At 42.6% G+C, this 27,270-nt stretch overlaps 1 protein-coding gene across 3 annotated transcripts in view; it reads left to right on the top strand.

Moving 5' to 3' along the window:
• Positions 1-27,270, top strand: part of LOC109915894 (lipoma-preferred partner homolog) — a 344,491-nt gene that overhangs the window by 63,385 nt on the left and 253,836 nt on the right. For 2 of the 3 annotated variants that reach the window (XM_048604817.1, XM_048604816.1), the window contains exon 2: positions 23,033-23,093. The exons of the other annotated variant lie outside the window; for it this stretch is intronic. The gene's annotated coding sequence lies outside the window, so the exon portion shown is untranslated. The remainder of the gene's footprint in view (positions 1-23,032; positions 23,094-27,270) is intronic. 3 annotated transcript variants of the gene reach the window in all.

The following is a 27,270-nucleotide window of genomic DNA, read 5'->3' as shown; positions in this document are numbered from 1 at the left end:
TTCTGAAGAAGTGTCCTGACCTGAAACGTCAGCTTTCCTGCTCCTCTGATGCTGCCTGGCCTGCTGTGTTCCTCCAGCTCCACACTGTGTTATCTTAGTCATAAGATAAAATGTCGGAGGTTGTATATTGGCATGGATAGAGAATTGGCTCATGGGCAGGAAACAGCAAGTGTGGATAAGGGGTTCTTTTTCAGGTCGGTAACCTGTAAGCATTTGGGTTCCACAGGGATCAGCGCTTGGGCCCACAACTGTTTACAATATATAGTAATGCCCTGGAGGAAAGAAAGCAAATGAACTGTAGCTAAATTTGCAGACAAGACAAAAATGGGTGGAAAAGTTATGAGAGGGATGCTAACAGTTTGCAGAGAGATATAGGTAGGTTAAGTAAGTGGGTAGAAAATAGGCAAATGGAGTATAATGTGGGAAACTGTGAACAAAACAGAAGAGCAGAGTATCATTTAAATGGAGAGAAACTGCAGAAAGCTGTAGCACAAAGGGATTTTGGGGGGGCTACTTGACGCAAAACACACCAAGCTAGCGTACAGATGCTGCAGTTAATCAGGAAGGCTAATGGAATGTTGGCCCTTATTTCAAGGGGTTTGGAGTATAGATTAGGGAAGTCTTACTGCAACTATAGCAGGTGATGCTGAGAGACCTCAGCAGTAGCACTGTAAGCAGTTTAGGTTCCCTTTTTTAAGGAAAGATATTACTTCATTGGAGGCAGTTCAAAGAATGTTCACTAAGCTGACCCTCGGTATGGAGGGATTGCCATACGAGCAAAGGTTAAACAAGGTTGGGGCTCGTTGGAATTTAGAACAATATGAGGTGATACCAATGAAAGGCACTTGATAGGGCAAATGCTGAGAGGATGTATTCCCACATTGGATAGTCTAGGACCAGAGAGCATAGTCTCAGAATAAAGGGGCACGAATTTACACTGAGGTGAGGAGGAATTTCTTTTCTCAGAGGGCCGTGAGTATTTGGAATTTCTTGCCACAGAGAGCTGTGGGGGTAGAGTCCTTGTATACATTCAAGACTGGGATAGACAGATACTTGATCAGTTGGGGAATCAAGGGTTACAGGGAAAAGGGCAGGAAAGCCATGATCATGTCAGATCAGCCATGATCCGCAGAATAATAGAGCAGGCTCAGGGGCTGAAAAGTATCCCGTTCTTATTTTTTAAGATCTTAAAACTGTGTCCCCAGGTTATTGACCTGTCTAGTAAGGGGAAATGTCTCTCCCTATCTACCTATCCATACCCTCATAACTTTGTAGACTTCAATCAGGAGCCCCTCAGCCTTCCCTGCTAGAAGGAAAAAGAAAATCCACTATCTAATCTATGTGCCTCGTGTAAACTCTCATGACATTGGTTGGATTGCTGTGGGATTGGTGGGGCTTGGGGATTTGGGTTACTTAAACTCATTGAATCGTGCTATTGAGCCTCCTGTTCCTTGCGATACTTAAACTTTCTGTTGGGCTAGAGGTCAGGATGGACGATCCACTTGTATGCCAATTGCCAATGCTTTGCTAGCTTCCACTTGCCAACATCAGGCCCTCAGATCCCTTCAGGAATAAGCTTACAGATGTGATCTTGACTTTCTCTTCTTTGTCTCTCAAGACCAAAGTTGACTTTCTTCCACTTGAGTTGTGGGCTCTGAGGTGATTTAAAAGTCCAATTGTTGATCCACACACACCTTGCCACAGGTGGGGCGGATAGTGTTTGAATAAGCAGGTAGTTGGGATGCTCAGGCTTTCTGTTTGTGCTTGGCCTCACCTGGACCTGTGAAAGCTGTTCAAAATGGTTGGCAGTTTTCCAAATGCTGATTCTCCATTTTTGGGCAGCCCTGGACAACAGATTCCCAGGAATTGGTGGGGTTTTTTTTCATGGATGTTTTAATGATGCCCGTGAAGTATTTTCTCTGCCCTTCTGCGTCAAAGCTCAGAGTGAAGAGCTTGCTATGGACGTTTTGCTTGCCATTTGGAAAATATGGCCCACCCAGCACCACTGGTAGACAGTGACCAGTGCCTCAATGCTCAGGATGTTGGCCTGACAGAGGACTTTGGTATTGAAGTGTCCACCCCTGATACTGAGTTAAGGTGATCTGCAGAATTTTGCAGAAGCACTTCTGGTGATATTTCACAAGGGGATTGAGGCTTTTACTGTACGTTGTCGACATCACTGAAGTATATAGGAGGGCTGGTAACACCACTGTCCTGTAGGCCATGTGCTTGGTGCTAGGATTTGAAGTCTTCATCACAAAACACTGTTTCTGTGACAGCAGAGGCTGTGCTGACACACTGGGGGCAATGTTGAATTTCGTTGATGTCTGACCCCACTGAGAGAAGGTTTCCGAGGGACAGGAATTATAGAGTCATAGAGTCATACAACTTGGAATCAGACCTTTCGGTCCACCTCATCCACACCAATTAGATTTCTCAAACTAAACTATGTTGTAACTGTACCTGCATTTACCACTTCCTCTGGCAGCTCATTCCACACGTGAACCACCTTCTGTGTGAAAAAGTTGCCTCTCACGTGCCTTTTAAATCCTTCTCCTTTCATCTTAAAAATATGCCTCCTAGTTTTGACCTTCCTCATACTAGGAAAAGACATTTGCTGTTCACCTTACCTATGCCTCTCATGATTTTATAAATGTCTATAAGGCCACCCCCTCAACCTCCTAAGCTCCGGTGAATAAAGTCCCAGCCTAACCAGCCTATTTTTATAACTCAAACCCTCCATTCCTGGCAGCATCCTGGTAAATCTTTTCCGAACCCTCTCCAATTTAATAATATCCTTCCTACGACGGGGCATTCAGAACTGTACACAGCACTCCAAAAGTGGCCTGTGCAACATCCTATACAACCTCAATATGACATCTCAACTCCTATACTCAGTAGTCTGAGCAATGAAGGCAAGCATGCTAAATGTCTTCTTAACCAGTCTGTTTACCTGTGATGCAGCTTTTAAAGAAGTATGCACTTGAACCCCTAGGTCTCTCTGTTCTACAACACTACCTAGGGCCCTACCATTAACTATGTGAATCCTGCCCTTGTTCACTTTATCAAAATGCAACACCTCACACTTATCCAAACTAAACTTGATCAGCAACTCCTCAGCTCATTGACTCAATTGATTAATGTCCCTTTGTAATCTTAGATAACCTTCTTCACTGTCGACTATACCACCAATTTTGGTGTCATCCACAAACTTATTAACCATTCCTCCTAAATTGTCATCCAAATTGTTTATGTAAATAACAAACAACAGTGGACTCAGCACAGATCCCTGCTGAACACCACTGGTCACAGGCCTCCAGTCTGAAAAACAACCCTCCACCATCACCCTCTGTCTCCAAGTGTTAAGCCAGTTATAATCCATTTGACAAACTCTCCCTGAATTCCATGTGATCTAATTTTCCTAACCAGTCTACCATGCGGAACCTTGTGAAAGGTAATTGATCTACATTGTTCAGTGAATGCTTTGGATCTTGATGGTTGAAGAGCAGTGAAGTGCAATACCAGCAGGCTGGTAGAGAACATTGGACTTCCAGATGTTTAGCCTGAGGCCCATTCTCTCACATACCTCTATGAATGAATCGGTGATAGTTGTCTTCACTGGCGCTATAGTCAGAACTGTGCTTGCTTCACTGGTCAGTGAAGTTCAACTGTGCATCTGAATGAAATAAATGACCTGGTCCAAGTAGTTGTAATCATTCTTGATGTTAACTGTGATCCTCCCCTTTACTGAACAGAGGTACTGTTTTTGGAACTTGAGCACTGTGGGCAAGGCCATATTTATTACCTCATGTGAATTTCCTTGAGAGCATTGGTTCATGATGGGATCGTGATGTCAGGTGTATGCCAGACTAGGCAAGGGTGGCAAGTTTCCATCCCTTAGGGGCGTTGGAAAATTAGTTGAGTTTTACAGCAATCAACAACGTGTTTAAACTGTGCCCGGAATGCAAAACATTGTCCAAATGCATTTTGCAGGCATATAATTAGAAAGGAAAGCGGAATAATGATATGTGATCAACACATTGCTTGAAGATGTAATATTTGGAACTACTTAAAGTGGTCAGAAAGACTGAGCAGGAGATAGTTATATCATCATTAACTTACGAGATAAGCAATCGAGAGAACAGGGCACATGGGTTCAAATCCCGCAGTGGCAGTTGGTGGAACTTCAGTAGAATTTAGAGTATGAAACCAATCTGACTGTCATAAGAAACCCATATGGTTATACTATAGACAGATATTTAATAAATAAGTGAGTCAAGGGCTGCATGGACAGACAGGAAAGTGGAGCTGAGAGCACAACCAGATTAAATGTGATATCATTGTATGATAGAACAGGCTTGAGGGGACAACTAGCCTACTCCTGCTCCAAAGCCCCATGTTCCTGTGTCATCTTTACCTGATAAATATGTTTCACTGATAATTGCTTTCAAGGATACTTAGGGATTGGAAACCAATGCAGGCCTCCTTCGTGTTGCCCGCATCCTGTGAATGAACAACACTCAACCAATACCAACAAGCCAGAGGATCACCCTGGTTCAATGGAGAGAGCAGGAGGACATGCACTAGGCTTACCTAAAAATGAGGTGCCAACCTCATGAAGCTACCGAACAGGACTACTTGCATACTAAACAGCATAAGCAGCAAGTGATAGATTGAACTAAGAAATCCCACAACCAATGGATCAGATCTATGCTCTTCAGTTCTGCCACCACAGTTGTGAAGGTGGTGGACAATCAAACAACTCACAGGTTGAAGCATTTACAGCAATCTTCAGCCACAAGTGCCAAGTGGATGATCCATCTGAGTTTTCTCCAGTGGTTCACAGCGTCACAGATACCAGTCTTCAGCCAATTCGATTCACTCCAAGTGATATCAAGAAATGGTTGGAGACACTGGATACTGCAAAGGTGATTGGTCCTGGCGACATTCCAGCAATACTACTAAAGACTTGTGCTCCAGAACTTACTGCTCCTTTAGCCAAGGTCTTTCAGTACAGCTACAACATTGGCATCTACGCAACTACATGGAAATTTGGCAAGGTATGTCCTTTACACAAAAAGCAGGTCAAATTGAACTGAGCCAACTACCACCCCATCAGTGTACTGTCGGTCATCTGTAAAGTGATGGAAGATGCCATTGACAGTGCTATCAAGCAGCACCTGCTTAGCAATAATCTGCTTACTGATGCCCAGTTTGGGTTCTGTTAGGGCCACACAGCTCCTGATTTCATTGCAGCCTTGGTTCAAACATGGATAAAAAAGCTGAATTCCATGGGTGAGGGAAGAGTGACAGCCCTTGACATCATGGCCACATTTGACCAGGTGTGGCATCAAGGAGCCCTAGCAAAACTGGAATCAATGTGTATCATGCAAACTCTCCGCTGATTGGAGTCATACCTGCCACAGAGGAAATTGGTTGTGGTTGTTGGAGGTCGGTCATCTCAGCTTCAGTTCATCTCTACAGGAGTTCCTCAGAGTAGTGTCCTAGGCCCAACCATCTTCAGCTGCTTCATCAATGACCTTCTCTCCATCACAAGATCAGAATTGGGGATGTTTGCTATTGATTGCATAATGTTCAGCACCATTTGCGACTCCTCAGAGACTGAAGCAATTCATTCTCAAATGCAACAATATCCAGGCTTGGGCTGACAAGTGGCAAGTAGCATTCATGTCAGGCAATGACTGTTTCTGATAGGACATAATCTAACCATCACCCCTTGACATTCAGTGGTGTTACCATCACTGAATTCCACCGCTATCAACATCCTGGAGTTACCATTGACCAGTGACACAACTGAACTTGTCACATAAAGACAGTGGCTACAAGAGCAGGTTAGAGGCTGGGATTACTGTGGCGAGTAACTCACCTCCTGACTCCCTCAAAGCCTGTCCACCACCCACAAGGCACAAGTCAGGAATGTGATGGGATACTCCCCACTTGCCTGAATGAGTGCAGTTCCAACAACACTCAAGAAGCTTGACACAATTCAGAACAAAGCAGCCTCTTGATTGCCACTACATCCACAAGCATTGACTCCTTCCACCACTGTCGCTCAGGAGCAGCAGTCTGTATGATCTACAAGATGCGCTGCAGAGATTCACCAAAGAGCCTTAGCATTTTCATCCACATGACCACTGCCATCTAACAGGACAAGGGCAGCGGATACCTGGGGAATCCACCACCTGCAGGTTCCCTTCTGAGTTACTCATCATCCTGATTTAGAAATACATCACCGTTCATTCACTGTGTCTGAGTCAAAATCCTAGATTTCCCTCCCTTACGGCATTGTGGGTCAACCACAGCACGTGGACTGGAGCAGTTCAAGAAGGCAGCTCAATACCACCTTCTCAAGGGCAACTAGGGACAGGCAATAAATACTAGCTAGCCAACCATGCCCACGTGCCACAAATGAATAAACAAAATAAAACACAGCCAAGGGCCTTGGGCAAGTAATGGCATGGCTGTTAAAGCAGGACTCCGGTATGAGTCCATAAATTTCCAAGTATGTTAAATTTGATTTGATATTTTGACATAAGTTTGTTAACTGAGTGGAGAGTGTACAGAGGAGATTTGTCAGAATTAGACAATGACTCAGGGACATCAGTTAGTTAGGAATTACTCTCCTTGGTGCAGGAAACTTAAGGTGAAGATTTAATAAAGACATTGAAAAATTATATGAGGTTTTGATCGAGCAAGCGAGGCAATTTTTCCACTGGGATGGAGGTCCATACCCATAGACCCCTGATTTAAGGTGCTTGGCAAAGAGGGAAGATTACATTTCATATGCATATTAGGAGCAAGAAGATAGCTCGGGGAAATCAGGTCCACTCAAGGACAAAGGATGGAATGTGGGTGAGGTCCTTAATGAGTACTTCACCTCGGTATTCACCAAGGAGAAGGACAAGGATAATAGTAAGATTAGGGAGGGTTATGTTGATATTCTAGGACATGTCAACATTAAGAAAAAGAAGGTGTTGGGTGTCTTGAAAATAAGTTTAGATAAGTCCCTAGAGTTTGATGGGGTCCATCCCAGGAACCTGAGGGAAGCAAGAGAGGTGTTTGCTAGGGCCTTGACAGCAATCTTTGTATCTCTTTTAACCACAGGTGAAGCCCCGAACACTGGAGTATAGCCAATGTTGTTCCTTTGTTTAAGAAGGGCAACAGGGGTAATCCAGGAAATGATAGGCTGGTGAGCTTTACATCGGTGGTAAGGAAACTATTGGTGAAGCTTCTTTGGGACAGGTTATATTCACATTTAGAAAAGAATAGACGTATTAGGGATGGTCAGTTTGATTTGTATGGGGAAAGTTAGATTTTTTTTGGGGAATTGATGAAGATTATTGATGAGGGTAGGGCAGGGGATGCAGTCTAAATGGACTTCATTAAAGTATTTGACATGGTTCCTCATGGTTGATCCAGAAGATTAAGTTGTATGGGATCCATGATGAGTTGATAAGTTGGATACAAAATTGGCTTAGTCATAGAAGACAGAGGGTGGTTTCAGAAGAGTGTTGTTTTCCTGACTGGAGGTCTGTGACCAGTGGTGTTTTGCAAGGATCAACGCTGGGACCTCTTTTTTGATGTATGTTTGTAACAGATATAAATGATTAGTGTAAAAATGTTAGTGGTCGGATTAGTAAATTTTCAAACAACATGAAAATTGGTGGAGTGGTGGGTAATAAGGGAGGCTGTCAAAGAATACAGCAGGATAGAGATCAGTTGGAAAGTCGACCAGAGAACTGGCAGGTGGAGTTTGATCTGGACAAGCGTGAGTTGATGCATTTTAGGAGGTCAAATGCAAAAGGAAAGTATACAGTAAAATGCAGGTTGCCTCGGAGCAGTGATCTTCAGATGGATCTTGGGGTGCAAATCCATACCCTCAAAAAGTGGCAACATAACTTGATAAGGTGGTAAAGAAAGTGTATGGCGTACTTGGCTTCATCGGTCAGGGCATTGAGTATAAAAGTTGGCAGGTCATGTTGCAGCTGTATGAGACTTTAGGTGGCCACATTTGGAGTATTATGTGCAGTTCTGGCTACCATACTATAGGAATGATGTGAATGCTTTGGAGAAGGTGCAAAAGAATTGCCTAGATTGGAGTGAATTATTATTTGTATTGTTTTCACTAGACTGAGGAGTGACTTGAAAAATGTATATAAAATTATGAGTGGCATGGATATTTAACAAAAGCCCCTCATTATAGGCTGGTCCAGTGGATGGTCGGAGTATTTTTCCCTGGATGGAAATGTCAAATACTTGGGGCCATAGTTTTAAAGTGAGAAGGAGAAAGTTTAAAGGAGATGTGTAGATGGTAGAAGATGATAGATGCTGCCAGGAGAGGTGGTAAAATTAGGTACGATAGCAACATTTAGAAGGTATTTAGGCAGGGAAATATGGACCATGTACAGGCAGATGGGATTAGTTTAGAATGGTGTCATGGTCAGTGCATACATGGTGGGTCAAAGGGCCTGTTCCATTCTTGTATTATTCTGTGTTCTATGGCGCACTATTTTTTATACAGTGAGTTCTAAGGACTGGGATGTGCTTAAGAAAAGCTGGTGGAAGCAGTAATGATAATAACTTCCAGAACAAAATTGAAAATGTACTTGGAAAATTCTTCCATGAGGCATTGGTGTTGCTGGCCAGGTCAGCATTCATTGTCCACCCCTGGTTGCCTTTGCCATCGAAAAGTAGTGTCAAACTACTTCTAGGACCCCTGCAGCCCTTCTGGTGTAGGTGGACCCATAATGCTGTTAGGCAGGGAATTTCAGGATTTGGAAATGATAGTTCCTGGTCATGGCAAGTCTAGGATTTTTGATAGGGGTAGTTGGTAATGTTAGTCGCAATGTCACTGGACTGGTAGTCCAGAACTCGAGGCTAAGGTTTTAGGGACATGGATTCAAATCACACCGTGGGAGATGGTGAGATGTTAACTCAATGAAATCTAAAATTAAAAGCTATTCTAACAGAGACCGTGTCACCATCAATGACTATGGTTTTTAAAAAAAATCTGGTTCACTAATTCACTTTAGGGAAGGAAATTTGACATCCTTGTCTAGTGACTCCCACTTCAATGTGCTTGACCCTTAGCTGCCCTCTGAAAAGCCCAGAAAGCCATTTGAATTGAGGGCAACTAAAGTTGAATAACAAATTCTGGCCTTGCCAAAGAAATCTACATTCCATAAAAGAATAAAGAAAGAAAGGAAACAGGTTCAACACTGTGCTTTTGAATTTCAAGAAAGATTCTCTTTTATTGGAGCAGGTCACTGTGCATGGTGTACTTATGAGATGTGAATATGACTAGCCATTTGTCAGCCCTAGACTGAAGGTTTCCCATGTCTTGCTGCATATGCACGTCATTGCTTCAGTATTTGAGGAGTTCACAAATGCTGTAACATTCTACAATTAATAGCAAACATCCCTCATTTTGCTGTTATTGTGGACAAAAGATCATGGAGGCAGCTAAAAATGATTTGACCTGAGACACTACCCTCTGGAACTGATGCAGATGAGATGATTGACCTCCAACCATTTGCCATTATGCCAGGCATGATTCCAACCATTGAAAGGTTTTCCTCCTGATTCGTATCTACTCCAGTTTTGCTATTATGTTGATTGTAATGTGGTCAGTGGTGTGGATCTTACAGAATATGAGTTCCCTGATTGGTGCTGCTAATCTGGTCCAATCAGGGAGTCCTGGCTGACAGATAAGAATAGGAGTGTCAGACATCCTGTTCACTCTGAGAGCTGGCTTTGAGGGAGCTGGATCAGTGTCAAGGGCTCTCCATATATAAGTAAATGGTGACTTGGTGACGGGATACCAGCCTTTGTGGAGTTATTTCAGCTGGTGCTTCTGGATGCCACACTCTGAGAGCACACAATGTCAGGCTGTTGCTTGACTAGGCTGTGAGACAGCACTCTCAACTTTGAGACAAGCCTCTAGATGTCAGTAAGGAGGACTTTGCAGGTGTAAAGGGATGAGTTTACTGTTCTTGTTTTGAGTGCCAGGGTGGAAGCCAGGCAGTCTATTTGTTTTATTAGATAATAAACATTTTAACAAACTCTGGGGAAAGTGTAGGCCAGGGGTTTAGGGCTAATTGGATATTTCCTTCAAAGATGTGTTTGGCAAAAATGGACTGAATAGCCTCTTCCTGAAATTTGAAATCCCATAATTCTTTGGTTTTGAAAAGATTTATTTCAGGGAATAGACTATTCCCTGTGATTGGCAGGTCCGTGAGTTTAACCAAAGAATTTAGAATATAATTATAGCTTAGGAACGGGCCGTTTGCCCTATCTGGTTCATGTGCCAGTGTTTGCATTCCAAATAATTGCCCTACCACCTTTCTTCATCCTACTCTCTTGCCATATCAATCCCTTGACCCAGAAATGTTACCTGGTTTTGCCATAAGTATAGCTGTTCTATTCACCTCAGCAATCTAGGAGGCAGCCAGGCCTATATCCTCACTACCTCTGGGTACAGTGATTTCTCCAGAACTCCCATTTGTAATGCACAGAATTTCACAGGTCTGTAGTAGCACGGAGGAGGATATTCAGTCTATCATGTCTACACTGGCTCTCTGACTGAACATCTTACTCTATGCCATTACGCTGCCTGCACCATTCTGCACATTCTTTTCACATAACTGTGTAATTTCATTTCGAAAGCCTCAATTGATGCTGCCTCAAATACAATTTTGGGCAATGCATTCTACACCCGAACTACTTGCTGCATGAAACAGATTTTTCTCATGTCATTTTTGCTTCTTTTGCCAGTCGCCTTTAATGTGTGCCCTCTCGGACTCAATCCTTTCATGAGCAGGACCAGATTTTAGTTGTCTGCTCTGTTCAGACCCCTTATGATTTTGAAAACTTCTATTAAGACTCTTCTCAATCTTCTCTTTGCCATGGAGGACGATTCTATCTTCTCCAATCAGTCCTCATAAACGAAGTTCCTTATCCCTGGAGCCATTCTTAGGAATCTTTTTCATTTTAATAGTGATTATTTTATACTTAGGCCTCATTCCTAAGTGGAAACATTCAGTCCATGTCATCCCTATTAAACCCTTTAATAATCTTCATAACCTGTATCTGGCTACAGCTCAGTCTTCTCTTTCCAAGAGAAAGAAGTCCCAGCCTGTCCAATCATTCCTAAAACATATAATCACTCAGTTTGGGGTTCACATATTAAATCTTTCTGCATGTTCTCCGTTGAATCTGTGTCTTGTCATTAGAAAGGTGTTTCCATCTGTAGTTTGTTGACTAGACTACCATTGGCTTCTTGAGAAGGTCATTGAGTACATGATGGCCAACATTGAGCTTCCTGGCCTGAAATGTATTGGCACAGATTCCAGGGCATGGGGTTATATGAAATACTGAGGGAGTCATTCTGTGAAGAGACTGATGTTTGCTTGGTTATACCAGGCCATGGTGATGTATTGATGAAGTGTGCTACTGACGCAAGGAAGTTATAGCTGCTGTTCTTGCTGGGCCAACAACATTTAAAAATTGCCCAAATTTAGAAGAAAAGTCTTACAGTGGAATCAGGCAAAGCTGCTTCCTAACTGTGTCTCAAAGGAATGTTTCTAGATTGATGAGCAGGAGTTGGACTATTAACAGTACCAGGCCTAGGGTGAGCCAAGTATCTCAGTGCAAATAACTTTGCTTCAGTTTTGCTTTTGGCTGTATCTATGATTAATCCTGTGATCAAGGATCAGGAAGAATAAACATTGAAGCTGACAGTTTCCAGAATGCATTTTTTAAAACCAGATTTTGTAAAGGCCAGTACAAGTAAACGCATCTGAGCAGTGTCTCATTGACACCCCTACCTCAATTCTCATGCCTCAGTTCCGACACCTGACCTAACCCCTTCTCGTATCAACCTACCCCTCAATTCTGACCCCTACCTTTTGACCTTCCCTCAACTTGGCTCCTGCCTTCCAGCTCCGAGGCAAGTGTGATGACTGCTGTTTCTTCCTGTGCCTTGATCATTTTACAGTACCATTGCTCTCTCCTGATCTAATTTTCATTCTGATGGTGGTTCCTGCTTGGTTCCTTGATTAAAGATAACAAGGTGTAGAACTGGATGAACACAGAAGGCCAAGCAGCATCAGAGGAGCAGGAAGGCTGACATTTCAGGCCTACACCCTTCTTCAGAAAGGGTATGAAGAAGGGTCTAGGCCCGAAACGTCAGCCTTCCTGCTCCTCTGATGCTGCTTGGCCTGCTGTGTTCATCCAGCTCTACACCTTGTTATCTCAGATTCTCCAGCATCTGCAGTTCCTACTATCTCTGGTTGCTTGATTGATCCCATTGCCATTTTACAGACCACATAATCAATGTTGGTTTGTGTTAGATCAAGGCACTCTTTTTGAGTGTTGGAGTGAGGGCTTAGGAGTGACTTTTGTTACTTTCCCAGTTGAGAGGAGATTGACAAAAACAAAACGTTCACGAAAAAGAACATGAAAAAGATATGGGGAGTCAGAAAGAATTGGAAAGCAGTTGTATAAATGCAGAAGCCTTTCAATGCTGAATCATCTCATGGAGTAACAGAGGAGATAATGTATAGGCTAATGATTATGTTCGACTAAAGTAGTACAGAGAAACTGGCACTAAATCCAGTTGGTTGTTTGGCTCTGTACAAACCTCCTCCAATACTACTTCATCTAACTGAATCAACATACTGTTCTGTAGATATTTCTCGATGATTCCATGCTTGAGTGATAAAAACCTGTGGCTTGTTGGAGTGTTGGTGGCAAAAGTTTAGTGAATTAGCAACTCAGTTCTGAAGAAGGGTCACTGGACCCGAAACGTTTGCTATGATTTCTCTCCACAGATGCTGCCAGGTGTGCTGAGACTGCAGCAATTTCTGTTTTTGTTTCTGATTTCCAGCATCTGCAGTTCTTTCAGTTTTTTATTTAGCAAAACAGCCACAGGTGACACTGAAGTTTCCACATCAATCTGTCACCCAGATCACCCACACCTTACTCCAAGATTACTCCTCAATTTCATCACTGCCCCAGAATCTCCCCACCCATTCTCCATATCCTGAATCTGTTTGTAGCTGCTTCCAGCATCTAGATACACAAAGACAGGAGGTACATGGTAACACCATCACCTGCAAGTTCTCTGCCAAGCCGTTCACCTCCTGACTTTTGATCATGTTTGAACCATGGATGAAATTAGGTTAGGAATTGAGTGGCCCTGGTGAAACTCAGAGTGTCAACGAATACCTTATTGCTGAACAGGTTTCATAATATTGTTCATGACCACCTTCTATTGCTTTACTGATGATTGAGAGTCGACTGATGGGATGGTACTTGGCCTGGTCAGATTTGTCCCACTTTTTGCGTATACAGGACATACCTGGACAATTTTCCAAATGGTCGGTAGCTGCTATTGCCAGACCAGTCCTGGAACAGCTTGGTTAGGGCCATAGTTAGTTCTGGAGCACTAATCTTCAGTATTATTGCCAGAATGTTTTCAGGCCCATAGCCTGTGCAGTATTCAATTCCTTCAGCTATTTCTTGTCATTGCATGGAATGAATTAAATTGGCTGAAGAATGGTATCTGTGATGCTGAGGACCTCTGGAGAAGGCCAAGATAGATCATCCACTTGATAGTACTGGCTGAGGATGATCGGAAATATTTTAGCTGTATCTTTTTCATAAATATGCTAAGCCCCCCATTATGAGAATGGGGATATTTGCGAAGCCTTCTGCTCCTTCTGTGAATTGTTTAATTGTCCAGCATCATTCTTATCTGGATATGGCAGGATTGTAGAGCTTATATTGGATCTGTTGGTTGTAGATTCCCTGAGCTCTATCTGACACTTTGCTGCTCGCGCAGTTGCACATAAATAGTCATTTTTTTAGTAGCTTCACTAAGTTGGCACCACATTTTTAGTATGCCGTAGTTGATCTGCAGTAACTTTAGTAATGCAAGAGTGGGAATATGCAGGGCCTTGAGGTTTCAGATTGTAGTTGAATACAATTCTGCGACTGCTAATGGTCCACAGAATCTCATGGATACCTAGTGCTGAGGTTTCAGATCTGGTCAAAATAGATCCCATTTAACACAATGATGGTGGCATGCAAAATGATGGAGGATGTTCTCAATGTGAAGATCGGTCTTCATCTCCTCAAGGACTGTGTCGTGGTTATCATTCAGTAATATTACAAGGGGTGCCTGAAACCTAATGGAACAGTGGAACAGGCAATGGACATATTAATTAAATATTGATGGAATGTGGTTAAATGAAATAAAGCTCTCATTAAAGTGTGCATTTGTTCAAATTAAACAACTCCTACTGATATTGTCATGTACAGATGCATTTGTGACAGGTACATTGATGAGGATGAGGTCAAGTAGGCTTTTCTATCGTTTTGGTACAAGGTAAGTCCTTTACGACTTGGCCAACTCACTTAGTAATGGTGCTACTGATCCATTCTTGCTGATGGACATTAAAGAATGCCAGAGTCCCTTTTGTGCTCTTGCCACCCTCAGTGCTTCTTCCAATTGGTGTTCATCCTGATGCCATGACAGTCCATGTTGAGGACCAGGGCAATTAGCCAGACTTACCAAGGAAGATGTAGAAACATAGAAGATAAGAGCAGGAGGAGGCCAATCAGCTCTTCATCCTACTCCGCCATTCTTTACAATCATGGCTGATCATCCAACTCAGTCGCCTAATCCTGCTTTCTCCCCATAACCTTTGATCCTATTTGCCTCAAATGTTATATCCAGTTGCCTCTTGAATACATTCAACGTTTTGGCATTAACTAATTCCTGCAGTAATGAATTCCACAGGATCACCACTCTTTGGGTGAAGAAATGTCTCCTCACCTCCATTGTAAATCATCTACCCCGCATCCTCACACTGTGACCCCTGGTTCTGCTCACACCCACTATTGGGAACATCCTTGATGCATCTATCCAGTCCAATCCTGTTAGAATTCTATAAGTCTCTATGAGATCCCCCCTCATTCATCTGAACTCTAGCAAAAACAATCCCAACCTAATCAATCTCTCCTCTTACGTCAAGCCCGCCATCCCTGGAATCAGCCTTGTAAACCTTTGCTGCACTCCCTTGAGAGCAAGAGCATCCTTCCTCAGAAAAGGAGACCAAAACTGCGCACAATATTCCAGGTGTGGTGTCACCAAGGCCCTGTACAACTGCAACGACACATCCCTGCTCCTGTACTCAAAATCTCTCGCAATGAAGGCCAACAAACTATTTGCCTTCTTTACCACCTGCTGCACCTGCATGCTTACCTTCAGCAACTGGTGCACCCGGACACCCAGGTCCTGCTGCACACTCCCCTCTCCTAATTTACAGCCATTCAGGTAGTAATCTGCTTTCTTGTTTTTGCCTCCGAAGTGAATAACCTTACATTTATCCAAATTATACTGCATCTGCCATTAATTTGCCCACTCACCCAACCTATCGAGATCATGCTGAAGGATCTCTGTATCCTCATCACAGTTCACCCTCCCACCCAACTCAGTACCATCTGCAAACTTGGATTTGTTATGTTTTGTTCCCTCATCCAAGTCATTAATATTTATTGTGAATAGCTGGGGTCCCAGTACCGATCCCTGTGGCACCCCATTAGTTACTGCCTGCCAATTTGAAAACAACCCATTAATTCCTACTGTTTGTTTCCTCTCTGCCAGTCAGTTTCCTAACCATCTCAATGCACTTCCCCCAATGCCATACACTTTAATCCTGCACATTAATGTCTTATGTGGGAGCTTGCCAAACACTGTCTGAAAGTCCAAATATATTACATTGACTGGTCCCCCTTGTCAACTCTACTAGTTACATCTTCATAGAATTCCAACAGATTTGTCAAGCATTATTTCCCCTTCCTAAATCCACACTGACTCTATCTGATCCTGCTACTGCTTTCTAAATGCTCTGCTATAAAATCCTTGACAGTGGATTCGAGAATTTTCCCCACTATCGGTGTTAGGCTCACCGGTCTATAATTCCCTGTTTTCTCTCTACCTCCCTTTGTGAATATTGGAGTGACACTAGCCACCCTCCAAACTGCAGGGACTGTTCCAGAGTCTATGGAATCCTCAAAGATGACCACCAATGCATCCACTATTTCTAGAGATACTTCCTTAAGTACTCCGGCATGTAGATTATCAGGTCCTGGGGATTTATCAGCCTTCAATCCCAACAATCTTCCCAGCACCATTTCTCTACTAATATTGATCTCCCTCAGCTCTTCTCTCTCACTAAATCTTGCACCCTCCAATAATTCTGGTATCTGATTTGTGTCCTCTTTTCTGAAGATATAACCAAAGTATGTATTCAGTTGCTCAGCCATTTCTTTGTCCCCTATTATACATTACCCCGTTTCTGTCTGTAGGGAACCTATGTTTGTCTTTACCAATTCTTTCTCTTCACGTACCTATAGAAACTCTTCGCATCAGTCTTTATGTTCCCTGCAAGCTTACTTTTGTACTGTATTTTCCCCTTCTTAATCAATTCCTTGGTCCTTCTTTGCTGAATTCTAAATTGCTTCCAATCCTCAGATTTATTATTTTTCTTGGCCAATCTGTCTGCTTCTTCCTTGGATTGGGTACTATCTTTTACTTCCTTTATAAGCCATGGATTGGCCCTCTTACCCATTTTGCTTTAGCGACAGACAGGAATAAACAATTGTTGCAGTTCCCCCATGCATTCCTTGAATGTTTGCCATTGCCTATCCACTGTCATCCCTTTTCGTAACTCTCCCCAGTCTATCAAGGCCAACTCACGCTTCATATTCTCATAGTTTCCTTTATTAAGGTTCAGCCCCCTAGTCTCCGAATCAACAACCTCACTCTCCACCTTGATAGAATTTTACATCATGTTATGGTCGCTGTTCCCCACGAGGTCTCACACAGCTGGAGTTGCAATGATTCCCTTCTCATTACACAGTACCCAGTCTAAGATGGCCTGCTGTCTAGTTGGTCCCTTCACATGTTGGTCAAGAAAACTTTCCCTTATACACTCCAGGAATTCCTCCTTTACGGCATTGTCGCTAATTTGATTTGCCCAATCAATGTGCGGATTAAAATCACCCATAATTACCAATATTCTCTTATCACATGCATCCCTAATTTCCATTCTTGACATCAGCACCGCAGTTTGGGGGTCTGTATATGAGACCTACTAATGTTTTTTGCCTCTTGGCACTTCTCAAGTCTACGCTTACAGACTCCACGTTGTCAGAGCTGATAACCTTTCTCACTACTGTGTTAATTTCCTCTTTAACCAGCAATGCCACTCCACCACCTTTTCCTTTTTGTCTGTCCTTCCTAAATACTGAATACCCTGGGACATTCAGTTCCCATTCCTGGTCACCCTGCAGCCATATCTCCATAATCCCAATTATATCGTACGTGTTTACATGTATCTGTGTGATTAGTTCATCCACTTTATTGCAGATGCTCCATGGATTAAGGCACAAAGCCTTTAAGTTTGTCCTTTTAACATTGTTTGTCTCCTCCTTATTTTTCTCAATAGCCCTGTTTGAATCTTGTCCTTGGTTTCTCAGCTTATTACTTCTCTTATTTTGTTTTCCAGCTTTTGTTTTTGTCCTTGCAGTCTTCTCTCTAACTCTTTAAATAGGTTCGCATCCCCCTGGCATATTCGTTTCAACCTTCCCCAACAGCTGTAGCAAACACTCCCTCGAGGACATCAGTCCCAGTCTTGCCCAGGTGTAACCCATTCAATTTGTACAGGTCCCACCTCCCCCAGAACCGGTCCCAATGCCCCAGGAATCTGAAACCGTCCGCTGACTCCATCTTTGCAGCTACATATTCATCTGGTATATCCTATCATTCTCCGCTGACTAGCACATGACACCGGTAGTAATCCTGTGGTCTGATTTTGTAACTTTCTTCCTAGCTCCCTGTATTCTGCCTTTAGGACCTCATCTCCCTTTTTTTTCACTGATGTCGTTTATGCCGATGTGTACCATGACTATAGACTGTTCACCCTCCCCCTTCAGAATGTCCTGTATCCGGTCCGAGACATCCTTGACCCTAGCACCAGGCAGGCAACATACCATCTTGGAGTCTCATTTGCGGCCACAGAAATGCCAGTCTATTCCCCTTACAATTGAGTCCCTTATAACGATTGCCCTGGCACACATTTTACCCCTCCCCTCTGCAGCAGAACCAACCATGGTGCAACGAGTTTGGCTGCTACTGCTTTCCCCTGAGATGTCATTCCTCTCAACAGTATACAAAACGGTATATCTGTTTTGCAGGGGAATGGCCACAGGAGATTCCTGCACTACCTGCCTATGTCTGTTGCTCTGTCTGGTGGTCACCCATTCCCTTCCTGCCCTTGACAACACTTCCTGCTCAAACCTCCGTTTGGTCGTGGTGACTGCGCCGATGCAAATCTTCGCCTGAAATGCCAGTCAGCATCATCTCCGCACCCAGCTGGAGATTTTACAGTCAGTTGGACTGGGTTTGCTGTTGTCGTTTTGGCTCTCTGTTTTGATTCCACTCACTTTTATTCCTTTAACTTTGCAACACGTTGATGCAGCTAAGTGCATACCACTGTGTCAACACCTCTTTTGGGTCTGTCCTGCTGGTGGGGCCGGACACACCCAAGAATGGTGACTTTGGTATCTGGGACATTATAAAGAATAACTCCATGCGATTGTCAGGCTGTTGCTCGATTAGTCTGTGGGACAGCTCTCCCAATGTTAGGACAAACCTTGAGATTTTAGCAAGGAGGGCTCTACAGGGTCAATTGGACTGGGTTTGCTGTTGCTGGTTCAGATCCCCATTTTGATGTTGGTGGTCCATTCACTTTCACCTCATTCCTTTTGGCTTTGTAACAGTTTGCTGCAACTGATCGGCTTGCTAGACCATTTCAGAGGACAGTTCAGAGGAAATCACTTTGCTTGGGGCCGGAGTCACATACAGGCAGGACAGGTCAGGGTGGCAGCTTACGTTCCCTAACGGACGTTAGTGAACAAGATAGACTTTTACATAATTTGATGATGGTTACATGCTTGCCATGAGGCTTGCCAGTAATTGCGGATTTAATGACTAACACTGCCATCTGCTGTGGTGCAATCCGTGTCTCAGTACATTATCCTGGAACCTCTGAATTACTCATCCAATGACAATGCCTCTACATCACTCTGTAAAATCCCTCCCTGAAATCCAATGTAGATCTTCACCTGCTTTAAATGAGGTTCTGGTCATATCCATCTGATAACCTCTTGTGGCTCGTGGCCATTTCCCCACCCCACATCCCTCGCCCTGTGCTTTGTCGATATAAAGCTAAATGTAAACCATCAAATACTTTCCAGCCAGGGTTGCTCACTACCAGGAGCAGAAAAGCCCATGTCCTGCCTAAACTGGGTTGTTGTGCACAGCTCTATGCAGCCCCTGGTCTGAGATTGGTTGCCTTCCAATAGATTTGGTTTGGAACCTTGTAGCTGAATGGACAGTTCTAGCTAGCTCAGTGATTCACAAATCCCTGTGTTCCTGATCAGCACCCATACATTACAGTGTTTTCCTCGACGTTCCAAACATTTTCGTATGAAATGTGCCTGAAATACATGAAATTGGATATCATTTGTTACAATACTAAATGGATTTACACTGTTGCTTTTCAGTGAGGTTCTCAAACACTGTAACAAACCACTTCCTTGCTTATCTTTTCACTTCCTGCTTGTTGCCTCTCTTTCTGAGTCAGGCTTTGACCTACTTTGTCTCTCCCAGAGATGTGCAAGACATTACTACACTTGTCACAACAGAACCATCTGTTAATTCATATCCAAACAGCCACAACTCCTCTCATTTTCATCGAAGGTCAGCTACTGTTACTCAGTGTTAATTTAGCTCAATGAGAAGCACTGTCTCCCCAGAGTGAGAAGATTGTAAAGTTAAGTCACATTTCACACATTTGAGTAAGTAATTCACATGTCTAGGTCAGTCCTGAGGGAGCACTGCACGGGCAGTCAATACTGTGGGAGTGCTGCACTCTTGGATGGTCAGTATTGAGATAGTGTTGTACCGTCAGAGACTCAGTACTGAGGGCAGGTTGCACAATTGATGTCTTGTCTTCTAGATGACATGCTAAACTTTTTTCCCCCTTTCAGATGGATCTAAAAAATCCCATGCCACTATTTGAAAAAGAGCAGGGATTCTTAATATCTTGGCCTAAATTTACGGATTATTTGGTTATCATCCAAGTACAGCCTGTAGGAAGTCACTGATTATGAAGTGGATGTTTCATATGTTTCATACGTAATGACAGTAGCTGCACTCAAAACTGCTTTCTTTGCTGGAAAGTGATTAGAAAATGCTGACAAAGTGCAAGTCACTCTGTACATTCAAGCTTTCCTTTTATAATCTTTGTTCAGCACGACACTAGAAGTCTCATACCATAGGGCAACAGGAATCTTATTAGAAACATGACAGTTAACAGCATAAGAAGGCCATTTGGCCCATTGTGTCAATACAGGCCTTTTTAAAGTTTAAACCGGTTAGATGAACATTTATTGCATGTCCTCATGGTGAAACATAAGATATTCTATTCAGAGGAATTGTGCAGGATTAATTTACTTGTCTTGACATCTGATGTTACATAAAAAAAACATGCATTTCTTATCATCTGTCACTTTCGTAGGATGACCTTGAGTCAAAAAGGTCTGCAGTACAGAAAAAAGGCCCTTTGGCCCATTCAGTTTAGAATCATGGAATCCCTACAGTGTGGAAGCAGGCCATTCAGCCCATCGAGTCCACACCAATCCTCTAAAAAGCATCCCACCCAGACTACTCCCCCTACCCTATCCCTGTAACACTGCATTTACCATGGCTAACCCTCCTAGCCTACACATCCCTGGACACTCTGGGCAATTTGACACGGTCAGTCCACCTAACCTGCACATCTTTGGACTGTGGGAGGAAACCAGAGCACCTGGAGGAAAGCCACGCCGACACAGTCAGAATGTGCAAACTCCACATAGACAGTTGCCCAAGGCTGGAATCAAACCTGGGTCCTTGGCACTGTGAGGCAGCTGTGCTAGCCACTGTGTTGCCCATTTACACTGATCAAAATATAACACTTGATTATTCTAATCCCATTTTCCAGCACTTGGCCCATTGCCTTGTTTGCTTCGGCATTGCAAGTGTACATCCAAATATTTCTTAAATGGTATGAAGTTTTCTGCCTCTAGCAACCTTTCAGGCAGTCAGCTCCAGATTTCCGCCACCTTCTGGGTGAAAATGTTTTTCCTCACATCGGCACGGTGGCACAGTGGTGAGCACTGCTGCCTCATAGCACCAGGGACGCGGGTTCGTTTCCAGCCGCGGTCTGTGTGGAGTTTGCACATTCTCCCGTGTCTGCGTGGGTTTCCTCCGGGTGCTCTGGTTTCCTCCCACAATCCAAAGGTGTGCAGGTTAGGTGGATTGGCCATGCTAAATTGCCCATAGTGTTCAGGGATGTGTAGATTAGGTGGGTAAAAGGGGGATGGGTCTGGGTGGGATGCTCTGAGGTTCAGTGTGGACTTGTTGGGCTGAAGGGCTTGCTTTCACACTGTAGGGATTCTATGATCTATGATCATGGGCAATCCCTTCTAAACCTCCTGCCCTATACCTTAAGTCTATTCCTCTGATCATTAATCTCACCATCAAGGGAATAGTTTTTTCTTCTACCCTTTTTATGTTAGTCACAAATTTATACATCTCAATCATGTCCTCTCTCAGTCTCCTCTGCTCCAAGAAATACAACCCCAGTTTATCCCTCTTATGATATGGATTCAAGAACTGCACACAATACTTTAGCTGTGGCCTAACCAGTTTTTTCTTAATGCAGTTCCAGCATAACCTGCTCTTAAACTCTATGCCTCAGCGAATGAAGGCAAACATCCCATATGCCTTTTTAAGTACTTTGTCAACCTGAAAGTTTGAAATGACCTGAAGCATTTCACACACAATGAAGAACTTGTGAAGTTAAGTTACAGTTGTGGCAAGCAAGGCAGCCAATGTGCACTTAGCAAATTCCCACAAATAGCAGTGTGGTAATGACCAGACAATGTTTCAGTGATACAAAACCAGAATTTGCTGGAAAAACTCGGCAGATCTGGCAGTATCTATGGAGAGAAAACAGAGCCAATGTTTTGTGTCCGGTGACCCTTCTCTCAGGACTGATTATAGTTCGGACAAGGTTGGTATATATGCAGAAGATGAAGTGGAGGGGGGAGGCATAAACAATAGATGGAGATAGAGCCCAGAGAGAGAGAGAAAAACAGATGGACAGGCAAAGGATTGGATGAAAGTAAGCTTGGGAGAATGAATAGCTGCTAATGGAGACCAGTACTGGCTGTGAATGGGTTGTTTATGGTAGCAGTCCATGTGATGACAAAGGCCTGGTATGTGGGAATTGAAAGATGACATGGGACAAGCTGCTCAAGCCCTAAAATTGTTGAACTTGATAATGAACTGTGCAGGGTTGCCAAGGGAACATGAGATGCTGTTCTTTCAGCTTGAGTTTTGCTTCACTGGAGCACTGCAGCAAGCATGAGACAGAGATCTTAGCCAGTGAACACGTTGGTGAGTTGAAGTGGCAGGCAACAGGAACCTGAGGGTCATTTCTGTAGACTGAAGATAGGTGTTCTGCAAAAGGGTCACCCAGTGTGTGCTTCATTTCCTTAATGTAGAGGCGACCTCATTATGAGAGGTGAATACAGTAGACCAGTCTACTGTACTACAGAGTTTGTAACATTCCATTTTGTCAGATACAGAGCAAGTTCATCAACATTCATCAGTAAGGCTAAAATAGGTGGAACAATTCAGGTGTGTACGTTTTGTCTGAAATGTTCAAAGGGAGATTTGAATTTGATGGTAGGAAAGTAAATTCTGTTTCTGTGTCTGATTTAACAATTTTCCCTTTTCTTTACCTTGCTGCCCTGAATTCCTGTTGAAATTACAATTCATTGTTTGAAATTATAAACTTGCCTCATGAATGTTTCTGTTTCTTTTTGAAAGAGCCAAGACTTGTGTGATTTTCTTCATTGGTGGAGTTGGGAATACCTGTGCCTCTGCATCAGTAAGTTATTGATTTATTCTTGAGAAATGAACATTGTTTTTAAATGAATAACACAATGTGTGGCCATTAGTGTTTATAACATGAAGCATGCACATCTGTGGGAGTGTTTTAGTCCACTGTTCTTGGGAACAAGGACAAGTCCACTTCAGCAGTTTATGAATTTGATTTCTTATGAATTCATTTAAAAAAAGTACTGTGAAAGGAAAAGCTGGTACACTGCATTTGAAGCTGATGGGTTAACCAAAAAATGTGACCAGTTCACTAATGTCCTTTCAGGAAGGAAACCTGGCAAATTATTATCTAAATGGAGAGAAACTTCAAAATGCTTTGGTGCAGTGGGATCTTGGTGTCCTTGTGTATGAATTGCAGAAAGCTAGTATGCAGGTACAGCTGGTAATACAGGGGGCAAATAAAATTTTGGCATTTATTGCAAATAGAATGGAATATAAAAGTAGGGAATTGTATCAGGCATTGGTGAGACTGCATCTGGAGTACTGTGCACAGTTTGGTCCACTTACTTGCAGAAGAATATATTTGCATTGGAGGCAATTCAGACAAGATTCACGAGATTAATTCCAGAGATGAAAGTCTTGACTAATGAAGAGAGATTGAGCAGTTTAGACCTATACTTGCTAGAGTTTAAAATGGCGAGAGGATATGTAATTGTGGTATAAAAGATGTTAATGGACATTGAGGAAGTAGGCACAGAGTGGATGTTTCCCCTTGTGAGATGATCTAGAATGAGAGGTCATAGTTTCAGGCTAAGGGGTAGCAGATTTAAAACAGAGATGACGAGGAATTACTTATCTCAAAGAGTCCTGAATCTGTGAGATTCACTACCACATTTGACAGAACACTGAATAAATTTAAGGAGGATTTTTAATTAATCATGGGTTAAAGGGTTATGGGAAGCAGGCAGGAGAGTGGAGTTGAGATGAAGATGAGATCAGCCATATGTGTAGTAAATGCCAATGCAGGCTCAAGAGAGTGAATTACCTACTCCTATTGCTAGTTCTTCTGCTCTAATGTTCTTATGTTCAGCCTCGTGTTGTTATCTAATCTGGTGTGAATCTATTTGTGACTCCAGTACCACACCATCTGACCCAGAATGTCACCTGAAGTGGCTTAACAAGTTCCTTCTTTGCTTAAACTCTCAGAGTGTAGAATGTGTGGGCAATAAATGCCAATGCCTCCATCATCCCTTCTCCTCTGAGTCAGGTCATGGTAGAAGGTCTGACCTGAGATTTATTGAGTGTAACTGCTTTCTTAAGTGTACCTTTTCTCATACACATGTCCGGTGTCTCAAACACTAGAAATTTTCCCAAGGGATCCACCTCACATTGTTTAATATCATCAAGTCTTATCTTCACTGTCCATATCCTTGATCAAGGATGTGACACTGGTGTGTTTCCTATATTGATTTGTATAGAATTGTGCAGTGCATCTTTTGATCATTTTAATTTTATTGATATCTCTTTAGTTTGAGGACCCCATTCATAACTTGCACATTGCAGGGTTTAATGAACATATCACAGAGTCAAAGAATTGTTGTCATGCGGAGGAGGCTATTTGGTCCACTGGGTCTCTGAATGAGCATGATGACTTAGGGTCACTGCCATGCTTTTTCCCTGATAAACATGAATATCATTCTTATTTTAAAAATTACCTAGTGTCCTCTTGAATGCCTCAATCGAACTTGCCTCGATCACTTTTTTGGGCAGTGAATTCCAGACCCTACTGCTTTGTAAGACTTTATAAATAGAGGCAGAACATACAAAAGCAAAGAAGTTACACAATTCTGTACAAAATACTAACTTGGCTCAATTTGGATTGTTGTCCAATTCTGATTGCCACATTTTAGGAAGATGTTTTGTTCCTTGACGATGTACAGAAGAGACTTACTCAGATATTTCCAGGGATCAGGAATTGCCATTATTTTGATAGATTGGAGAAGCTGGACTGTTCTTCTTAGTATGAAGAGAGTTAAAGGAGAAGATTAAGAGGACATTTGACAGATCTGTTAATAATCATAAAGGGTTTTGGTAGAGTAAATAAAGACGAACTGTTTCTGTTGGCTGTTGTTCAATAACCAGAGGAAACAGGCTTACGGTAATTGGCAAAAGAGCCAGAGGCAAAATGAGGGAAATGGCTCTCTGGACCATTCCAAAGGGAAATTCAGAGTTCATCACATTGCTGTGGATCTGGGGTCACATGTAGGCCAGACTCGGTCATGATAGAAAAAGATTTCCTTTCCTAAAGGACATTAGTGAATCAGTTGGATATTTATGACAATTGATGATTGTTGCCATGATCACCATTACTAAGATTAGCTATACATTCTAAGTTTATTAATTAAATTTAATTTTCACCATCTATCATAATGGGGTTTGATTCTGGACCCTACCAATGCATTGGCATGTACCTCTGGATTTCCAGTCCAGTGATACTACCACCATATCACCACCTCCCCTATTGCCATGATTGGATGGTGAACCGTGGTGCCATCTGCGGTGTGACTTAGATGCACCACGATAATAAACAATGTAATTATATGATGTAGATTGTGATGTATTTGGTCTCATTCAAATTGAAAACACATGTTTGACTGTCGGTATGTTTTCAGTTTATTTTGAGCAACTGGAAGTTGTTCATCTTTGAATCTGCTGTAAATGACTGTAAGTTGTGGAGTTTTTAATTGACCCTGAAGTTTATAAATAGGAATTTTTGAAATGTGGGTCTAATTGAGGGATGGGGAAGGGCAAGAGTATAGATTGATTAATGTTTAATTATAGAACGTGAAGGCCATTACCTCATCATCTAGTCAACGAGTCATTGCTGCAGGATATTATCGCTGGCTGCCGGGCCATTACTTACTCAATGATAAGGTGAATCTTGAAATGGGAACTTCCAATGGGTTTTTCTGAGCAACTGAATAACAAAACAGATAAACTTATTTCTCTCTCCTGGTATTCATGAAATCACAAATAAATTATATCAAATAATCAGTGATATAGGAGATGGTGGTGATGCCTGATTAGTAATAATCAGAGCCTATGTGTACCCTGTCAAATCATTTCAGAACCTTTGAGACATCTACCAGGTCACTTTTCAGACTGAGCTTTTTGAGTGAATTTGAAATCTCTCACCATGAAATTGCTATCATTCCCATTTTTACATCACACAGCACAGCACAAACAGCAATGGAAGCACAGGTCCAACCTGGATGAGCTCTTCAATTTCCATTCAGTACTGCACCAGCCACACGTTTCTGATTTGTCTGTATGTCACCAGGCAAAAGAAAGTGATGGTGGCTGTTAGATTGTGTTTCATAATCAGTATGGTAGTGAGGTTTTAAGAGACATCCTCTTGATGTCATCACTTCATCCTATCATGTATGCTCCTTATGCTCCATTTTACCTTGAGTTCCCCTGAAGCATGACATTCTATTAGAAGCACACTTCTCTGTTGTTACATAATAACTTAATATTTGCATAGACGTGCATCTTATAGTCAGCTGGATTCTTTAATATCACACTGTCCATGCCCAGTTTCTTATGTTACAGGAAATAACATAAGCAACGCTGCATCAGATATAACTTCATATTGGAGGCAAACTCTGAGCAGTGACTACCAGCTGACAAAACAGTTTTTAACAATTTCATTCTCTGTGAACTGAGGCTTGGACTTTGCAGGGTTTCCTTTACAGTGGCCTTTTCAGAAGCAGCACTTTTATTGCTCAGTGCAATGAAGGCGATAGTATGATAAGACTGGATGGATAAATAAAGGGTGTGAGAAGTGAACAAATTGATGGCCAATGTGGATATTAGCACCAGTTTTGGTTTTCTTTTGTTGACTGGCTATGGGCATTGCTGACTAAGTCAGCATTTATTGCCCAGAGAGTGATTAAAAGTCAACCACATTTGTTATGGATCCGCAGTCACATGTCGACCTGACCAGTAAGGACAACAGATTTCCTTCACTAATGGACATTACTAAACCTGATGTGTTCTTATGACATTACCATAATGCTAATTTTCAATTCCAGATTTTTATTGAGTTCAGATTTCACTAGTTACCATGGAAGGATTCGAACCAATGTCCCCAGGACTTTAGCCTGGAGTTCTACATTATTATCCCAGTGACATTACCTCTATACCACCGCCTTGATGGGTTGAAT

The sequence above is a fragment of the Rhincodon typus genome, chromosome 13, assembly GCF_021869965.1.
Source record: "Rhincodon typus isolate 14 chromosome 13, sRhiTyp1.1, whole genome shotgun sequence".
NCBI lineage: Eukaryota > Metazoa > Chordata > Chondrichthyes > Orectolobiformes > Rhincodontidae > Rhincodon > Rhincodon typus.
The sequence above is the reverse complement of the archived record's forward strand: the minus strand, read 5'-3'. Positions and strand labels throughout refer to the sequence as shown.